This window comes from Lactuca virosa, chromosome 9 (genome assembly GCF_052849685.1).
Source record: "Lactuca virosa cultivar CGN04683 chromosome 9, Lactuca_virosa_CGN04683_v6, whole genome shotgun sequence".
In the NCBI taxonomy this organism is placed as follows: domain Eukaryota; kingdom Viridiplantae; phylum Streptophyta; class Magnoliopsida; order Asterales; family Asteraceae; genus Lactuca; species Lactuca virosa.
The window spans coordinates 177,410,896-177,420,174 of NC_136434.1; positions in this window are offsets into that span (position 1 = coordinate 177,410,896).

Here is a 9,279-nt window from a genome sequence, read left to right on the forward strand (position 1 = left end):
AACGATGATTTGGATCGCCGATTGAAGTTTGGGAACACCGATTAAAGTTTTGGAATGCTGACTTGAACAACATTTGTGCGTTGGGTGGGAACACATCTTGGATGATCCAACGATTTTAAAATGGAACCGACCTTACCTTTATTCGTGTATCTGGAACATAGGAACGATGATTTGGATCGCCGATTGAAGTTTGGGAACACCGATTAAAGTTTTGGAATGCTGACTTGAACAACATTTGTGCGTTGGGTGGGAACACATCTTGGATGATCCAACGATTTTAAAATTGAACCGACCTTACCTTTATTCGTGTATCTGGAACATAGGAACGATGATTTGGATCGCCGATTGAAGTTTGGGAACACCGATTAAAGTTTTGGAATGCTGACTTGAACAACATTTGTGCGTTGGGTGGGAACACATCTTGGATGATCCAACGATTTTAAAATGGAACCGACCTTACCTTTATTCGTGTATCTGGAACATAGGAACGATGATTTGGATCGCCGATTGAAGTTTGGGAACACCGATTAAAGTTTTGGAATGCTGACTTGAACAACATTTGTGCGTTGGGTGGGAACACATCTTGGATGATCCAACGATTTTAAAATGGAACCGACCTTACCTTTATTCGTGTATCTGGAACATAGGAACGATGATTTGGATCGCCGATTGAAGTTTGGGAACACCGATTAAAGTTTTGGAATGCTGACTTGAACAACATTTGTGCGTTGGGTGGGAACACATCTTGGATGATCCAACGATTTTAAAATTGAACCGACCTTACCTTTATTCGTGTATCTGGAACATAGGAACGATGACTTGAACAGCATTTGTGCGTTGGGTGCGTCGACTCAATATATGGTAACAAAATCTCACATTTTCCAGCAATTATTTGTGTATATCTTAATTGTAAGGGGTAGCGATCACTTTATAGAACCATATACATGATTTCAATTCATTAATTTTAGTCAATTTTATTATATTAATTTGGTTTTAAACTTCTAACATCGTGCGTTGGGTACATCTTACTGAATTAACCTCCTACCTCTATGTATTCTGTATAAACTCTACTACTCTTCAATATGAATTGAAGAATTTATTTGTTAAACTCAGACCATGGACAAGCTGGGGAAAGCAAACGAAGCAGTGAAAGTTGCTCCTGCCCTAATTGCTTGCAGTTCCAAATATTGAAAAGTTTGCTTATCTCATTAGTGAACAGAGGAAGGTTTCCATCTTTCCGAACTTGTCTTTCATAAACATATCTCAACAATGCTAATCTTTTTATCTATTTTCAACCAGATATATCAACCAAAAGAAGTTGAAGAGGTGAAGGTAGTTCCAAAGACCGAAGAAGACACCATGAAAGAATACAGAACAACAACTAGACGACATGAAAATGCTAAACTGGTTTGTAAATTGCAATTCAATTCTCCATCTTCCATGTTTACATTTTTTTGATCAGGTTTAACACTTATAGGTTTGTAAATTTCAATTCAATCTTCCATCTTCCATGTTGGACATTTTTTGATGTTTACTCGATGTGGTTCTAGGTATAGAGATGAATACAGGGGCTACAAGAGGAGAAGTCGCAACAGAAGCAGGGACAAATATTATGGAAGGGACAGAGAAAGTAGGACCCGCAGTAGGAGTAGGAACCTTGATTATCATAAAAGACATAGGTGAGGGAGGTATGATGGTGAGAGAAGCCTAAGTAGGTCTCCTATAAGGTAAAAAGACATAAATGCCCTTATCATTGAAAATAGCCCTGGAAAGTTTTTTTTTTTCAGTTTTTGTTTAAAGTTGATCTTTTGTTTTAAATACATGAAAGTGAGAACCATAATTATTTATCGATCATAAAAGCTTTGAACCATTTGAACGAATAGAATGTTGTAGCTTTGAACCACTTGAGCGCCACAATTCACTTATAATCTGTCATTACAACATATCGCTTAATCCATAGACATTGGCTCTAAAAGATGTACAAATATCCCTTTACTTTCGCCCCAGTCCCAAAAATGCGACATTTTCTCTCTTATTTTAGTTTAAATTTACATCTTAACTCATGTGCAATCATGAGAAGATACATTTATTTCGTCCCACAAAGTCTCTTATTCAACCGCGTGTACACCTTGTAATAATGTGGCTTAATATCTGACAGTCAACTCCTATTTGTTTCTTCAATGATATTATTTTCCAAGATATGTGGATGGTCTGTCTCCATTTCTGTTATTCTGTTTGACACTCATGATAACCTTGTTCATGAAGCTACTAACAGCAGGGGTGCTTCTGTGACATGCCAATATTTCTCATCTTACTTCTCTGCTGTCGTATTTGCTAGTATGTCTGTTCTTATACATTTTTTTTTGCAGGTTATAAGCCCCGAGCTTACATTCTATAATTCATCAAAATATGTAGGAGAGTCTTCTCTCTTCACAAATAAGTTTTTGCATGCAAGATTGGATGCCTTCTGCAGGTCTCTCTTTCTTGCCTTCATGAATTTTGTTGATTAAATTTCACGGGTGCCTTAAATTTGTATTTGGTCCTTTTCATACTAAAGCTAGTGTTGCATGTTACTGGATGATTAGGGTATTGGAAAAATGCTTATAAATTTGTTCCTTTCTCTGGCATATAGGTACTGGAACTCAAACATGATTTTGCGATAGTCCATTTATCATTTTTCTTATTGTTTTCTATCCCTAAATGAATGTATGTCTTCTAAATACGGTTAAACATAAATCTTCTCTTGTTGATTATTTTCTCATTCCATTTTGTGTTAGTTAGTTTGTATGTGGTGGATGGGTCTAAAACCTGGCTCCCTGGAAACCTATATCTAATATATTCTAAACTGAAGGAAAGAGGCCAGTACTTTCTGAGAGAAATCTGAAAGGAGTAGGTTAATTTTTTTTTTGTCTGGATGATTCGGTACATATTTCAAAGTATGGGTTTTCATGCACTTGTAATAATATATCAAATATCAATCAATTTTATACTATTTTATATTACTTGTGCGCAGTTGGATGATTTGGGGACGAAAGCCGACATTAAAGTTGGAAAGGTAGTACCATGTGCTCTACAATTTTAAAGTTGATCATTTTTAATCTAATTGAGAGATTTGTTTATATTTTTTTTTAGTTAAACAAGATCATTTCAAAATCAATTGAAGAAATTTGTAAGGAGACAGTGGGCAAAGGTAATGCATCCATGGAAACAGCTATACTGACAGATAGTGATTGAATGAAGTGCCATTACCGAGACCTGCTTTAAACTCAAACGAGAAATAATAAATCGGAAAATCCGTACTTCGTCGATCATGGAAAATTAGGGCAATGTTCTTACACATGGTGCTGACTGTCAATGTTGTTGAATTAACTGATTAGCATTCTTTATTTTATAAATTTAAGCTCGATTCAGAAATGATAAATCGGACAAATCCTATCTAATCAATTCACATATTACTGTGTGCAGATCTTGCAATGGAATTGGAATCAGATACAGAACACAACCACAACATGATGATCGATCACAAGATTCCAACACATAACATGCAAATTGATCCATCAAGATCTTGTTTTCCATGTTGCATTGTATAGACACCTCTTCCTATTGTTTCATGGCTTCTTCCTTTTGTTGGTCATATTGGTATAGGCAGAGAAGATGGTGTCATTCTAGACTTTGCAGGACCTAACTTTGTGTGTGTAGATAACTTCGCTTTTGGAGCTGTTACTCGTTACATTCAAATAAGTAAAGATAAGGTACGCTCATTTCTAATTTGATCAAAACTAAATGAGGGCAAATTTGTAAAACATCATTTATATAAGTAACTTAATGAGAAAGAATAGATAAAAAAAACACTCAGACATAACTTAATGATGTCTGGAGCACTTAAAAGTGGTATGCACAAAGTTTGTTTCTTCTTTGAACATCTGAATAACATTAAATGACCATTTTACCCTTCGTCTAGAAGTTAAAGAAGTAAACATACATTGACTACAATTCTCCATCTTACCCTTCATCTTCTACACCATCTGAATAACAAAGCTTACTTTTTTTTAATGTTATGACTAAATGACCATTTTACCCTTCATCTTCTGCAAACAGGACTAAATGACCATTTTACCCTTCATCTTCTTTTTTGAATAACAAAGCTTGCTTATTTTTTGAAAGTTACTTTTGCGCACTGATTCCTCATTACAACGTGTTTTGTCATGATGGTATGATTTTACTTTTTTCAAATCAACAGGTTATTTATAATTTAAATTTTGAGTGTAAATACAATTTCATTTTTTTTTACATATTTTTGTAGGTGCTTGATATGCCTGCTTATGAGGCTTGACAAAAGGAATATGCTCGAAAGGGTCATAAGCATTTCTATTTCATGACATTGAATGGCAGTGAGGTTAGTATGCCCTTTAAATACACCTTTTGGATGAGATAAGCAACATTTTATTTCAGATTTTAGACTATCATTATGAATAGTTTTTGTACTTATTCTTATTCAAATGTTGATAAACAACATTTTATTTCAGGTTATTTTTGTCTCTGAGAAACTTGTAATTGGTGTGGGCTATGACTGCAATCCCATGGTTTTTGCAGCAGACAGAATAAGATCATACAAAGTAGGAAGGTAGATCCAATAACAATATACATGGAGGATGATGAAGGAGACAATTACACACATATTCCAGTAAGAAACAGATTTGGATGATTATTTGTTAGTTTTATAGGAATAGAAATGTATTATTTTTGTTTAACATTTGAATGATTATTTGTATGACATTTTGTGCAATTTATTTTATTTTTTGTGTATGAAATTTTATTTTATATTATGCAATGGATTGTATTTTTTGTATATGGTATTTTATTTTCTATTATGAGACATTAAATACAAATTTAATTTGAAAATTAGTAAATCTATAAATAATATTTTTTTTAAACATTTAAAATTATGATACGCAAAAATGTGTGTCGTCTTCATTTATGACATGGCCTTTCTTGACAGGGGCTTTCTTGATACGCATTGCGTGTCATTAACACGCATGTCGTAAGGTTACGACACGCGAATGCGTGTCGTCTTTCTTTATGACAGGGCCTTTCTTGATACGCATTGCGTGTCGTAAACGCGCGTCGTAATTGCGCGTTGTAAATGAGTGTCGTAAATGCGCGTCATCTATAGACGACGCACAAAAGCGCGTCGTCTCTCTTTATGACAGGGCCTTCATTGACACGCATTTGCGCGTCGTCTGAGCCTTTTACGACGCGTAATGAGCGTCGTAAAAGGCTGTTTTTCTAGTAGTGAGTCTATAGCATGAGAATGTTTGGTTTAGCCTTATTTCCTGTTCTTGTTTGATGAAGGGCTTAGGGTAGAGTCAAGTATTTGAATTTCTATAAGATCTAATTTTATGTATGATTAGCATACACGAGTGTTGCAGGGTTGGTGGAAATTTCATGGATGATTTGTGTGGGTTCAGCCGACCAGTCGGCGCAATATTTAGCCATCCTCCAGTAAGTGAGGATTGAGTGTACTCGTATGCTACTGTGTATTGTTAGGGTTGTTGTGATGATCCTCTGAGAAAAATACGGGTAGGTGTGGAAGGTAGTATGGGCCCATACTATTGGATGCACAGGACTTGTACGAGTAGCAGGGAAGTCACAACCCCTAGGGCTTTGTTGGGAGTTGGTTTCCCTGGTATGGTATGCGTTTTATCTGATATCTCCTTGGTTTATTTTCAGTATGGTGATGATTAGACAATTTGAGGTAGCATCCAGATCAGGATCGGAAGCTGGTGGTCAGGATAAGCCAACGTTTACTGAGAAGTGGGTTAGGGAGATAATGCAGGAGGAGGTTGTTTCCCTCTTTCAGGCGTAGTTACTGGAGATGTTTGGGTCTATTAAGACCTCTATGGTGGAGAATTTTGATGAGCGATACTCTACACTTTTTGAGGCTGCGGCTGTTGCAGCTACCACTGTCGTTGCTACTGTTGGGATTGGCGCTGGAAGAGCCTTCCAGTATCGGGACTTTGACAATATGAAGCCCCCGATGTTTGACGAAGTTCAAGATCTGATCATAGCCATGAGGTTGATTTCTGACATCGAGGGATGTTTCTTCACTTGCTCTTTGTCACACCCCAAAACCGGAACGGCGGAAACGTTCTAGGGTGGATGACGTCATGTCAAGTATCACAACATATGCAGTATAGTAATCAAAGTACAACAACCATTGCATTAATAGTAATAATTTTTACATAGGTTACATTTCATAGTAATATCGAAGTAATACAAGAACAATATAGATGCAACTTGGTACTAGGCTGTCTCCGCAAACGCTCCCGGGATGTACCTATCTATCAATGACCTGAGAATACAAGTTATTTTGAAAGCGAGTATTAGCGTTTTTATAATGCTGGTGAGTTCATAAGTATTTAATGTCATTTGTATAATACACATTTTTATTCAAAATAACTTAATGAGAGATAGTAGTTTAGAATCTGCGGTGCATTAGCGTCCATTCCAGAAAATCCTATATTTTCTAAATAAATGTAGTCTTCTACAAGACCCAACATATTTTATGTTTTAAGGAGTAGTTTTCCCCGAATCACTATCATTACTAGAATACAGAATTGACTTTAAAAGAATAATGAGAAAATCACAAGTGAAAATACTAGGGGAAAATAATATATACCTCAGCAGTAACACTGCTGACTAAAACAAAAGAAAACCTAGACTCCAGGAGAGTATCGAATAAATGATACGCCTGGCTCAGTCTAACAAAAGGAAGCACAGACTCCAAACAGTATCGAATAAACGATACAGCTAGCAAAGTCTAAAACAAGGAAATACAGACTCCAGACAGTATCGAGTGAATGATACAGCTAGCAAAGTCTAAAACAAGAAAATACGGACTCCAGACAGTATCGAGTGAACGATACAACTAGCAAAGTCTAAAACAAAGGGTGAATGTGAACTCATATGTAACCATGCTGATCGACGATAGAGTATCCGATGACCCTCCAGGTCACGCGTAGAGGTAGTGGCATTATGTCACCCATGGGCCTTACCGGCGTGGACTGTAGCTAGTAGTCTGGGTGTGGGAGTGTCAGTCCCGTATAGATCTATACACATGATGTTCGCTCTCCTTCCCGGAGACTCTGGTTACACGGCATTGCCGCAATGAAGCGTCGTAGAGGGAAATAGTGTGTCACATTCTAAAGTAAAAGAGAGAGAAAGAGAGAGAGAGAGAGATAGAGGGAGAGATAGAGAGAGAGAGATAGAAGGAGAGATAGAGAGAGAGAGATAGAGTCTCCTAACTATTCCTATAATAGTTACTAGGGTTCCAGAAACATGAATAATAGAGGGATGCCTGTACTACTCAAGGCGATGAATTGGCTGAGAGAGAGAGAGAGAGAGAGCTTTTATGTCCATACATGTATACATGATATATAACTAATGTTTAAAAGACCTTCGGACGGATAACCGATACCCACCAGACCACATCCCAATGAGGAAAAGGAAATAGGGCGAATTAGCCTTCCTAAGTCTTTTAAACATTATTTATATAACTATACAAATATAGCCATGCATTTAACGAAATAAAAGCATAGAAGAAAACTTTGGTAAAACCTTTGGAAAACCCTTACACTTAAGAAATTTATGACTTGATGTCATTTTGTAAAACAAGTTTTGAAAACCTTTGGATGTTCTTTGAAAAACCTTTCATAAACAGTTTTGAAAACGATTTTTATAAAATAGTTTAAGTGAAGAAACCTTTGGAAATCCTTTTAATAAGAAGTTACGACTGGATGTCCCTTTAGTAAACGAACTTTGGAAAACTTTGTATAACCTTTAATGATCTAAAAAGGGATATTCATACTTTAACGAGATTCGAAAACATGATTTGGAAATCTTAATATGGATAAAATAGTTTATCATGCAAAAGTCTAATTTGCTATACAGTTATTAATCACCTGTGATTTATCTAATAACTGTACAGTTCAACTTGTATTCCCCCCCTATAAAAGCAGTAAAAATCATTTAAAAAGGTTAATTCAGGGGTATGAACTCACCTGTGGCGAGTGAATCGGATGGAAGTGCCGGTCGAGTGCTCGGTGTCAAGTGAAGACTTGAACACACTTAATGACCTAGTAACATATGAATACATATGTTTACATACAATTAGTGATTATAATACTAATTAAACACGTATAAGCATCCTAATGTGCGGAAAACACTTTGGTCAAGTGCTAGGAGGCTATTGGGTTGCAATAAGGGAGCGTATGGCCTAGTTAGGGAGTTTACTCATCAAGAGTAAATTCTTTATGGAGATTTCGGCCCAAAGACCATATCCCCATGAGTTTACAGCCGTAAACTCATGGGTGGTGTGTTCTTGGATGCTTAACGGTCTTATATCACTAGTGGAATTATGCTAGGTTCAATTCTTGGGCATAGGAAGGGGTTAAGGCTCCAAATGAACCATTTAAGGGAGTTCACGGCTATAAACATAGAGTTTACAGCCGTAAACTCTCACTTGGTCTTTCAATTCATGATTTAAGGTCCTAATGAAAGAATACAAGGTTCTATGCATTATTCCAAGCCATAGGAGGGAGTTAGGGCATCATTTGGCCTCCTTAAGGGAGTTTACGGCCCATGGACCAATACTTGGGGAGGTTTACAGCCGTAAACTCCTAAGTTCATAGTTTCCTTGAATGTTTAATGCCCCTACTTCAATGGTAGTTGATTCTAGACATTTACCCAAGCCATAGGAGGTGTTTAAGGGCAAATTTAACACCTTAAATGGTGTTCACGGCCCATGAAGAGGGGTTTACGGTCCAAGAGTGTTCTTGGGCCGTAAACTCATGTTTACTCCTCAAAAGACAAGGTTTTGGTGTTCTAGGCTCATACATGCAAGTCCCCAAGTCATATCTAAGCCCTAGGAGTGATTTGGAAGGGTTTTGGGGCTTCAAAACCCCATTTACGAGTGTTTGCGGTCCAAGAGTGTTCTTGGGCCATAAACACATGTTTATGAGGGATTTGGGTGATTTAAACACGAATTTGCAGGTATATCAAGCTAAACAATAAGGTAGGATAGGTTACTTACGATTATGGAGCTTGAAATGGGCGTTTTTGGACCGAAAGCAACTTATAGAGAGAGAGAGAGAGTGAAAAAGGTGTAAATGAGGTTCACTCACCCTTATATAGGGTTTTGATTTTGTGGCTCGGTGGAAATCTACCCGATACTGACGTTGAACGGGGCTTTTGGTCGTACCCGATTGAATGGTTGTAACT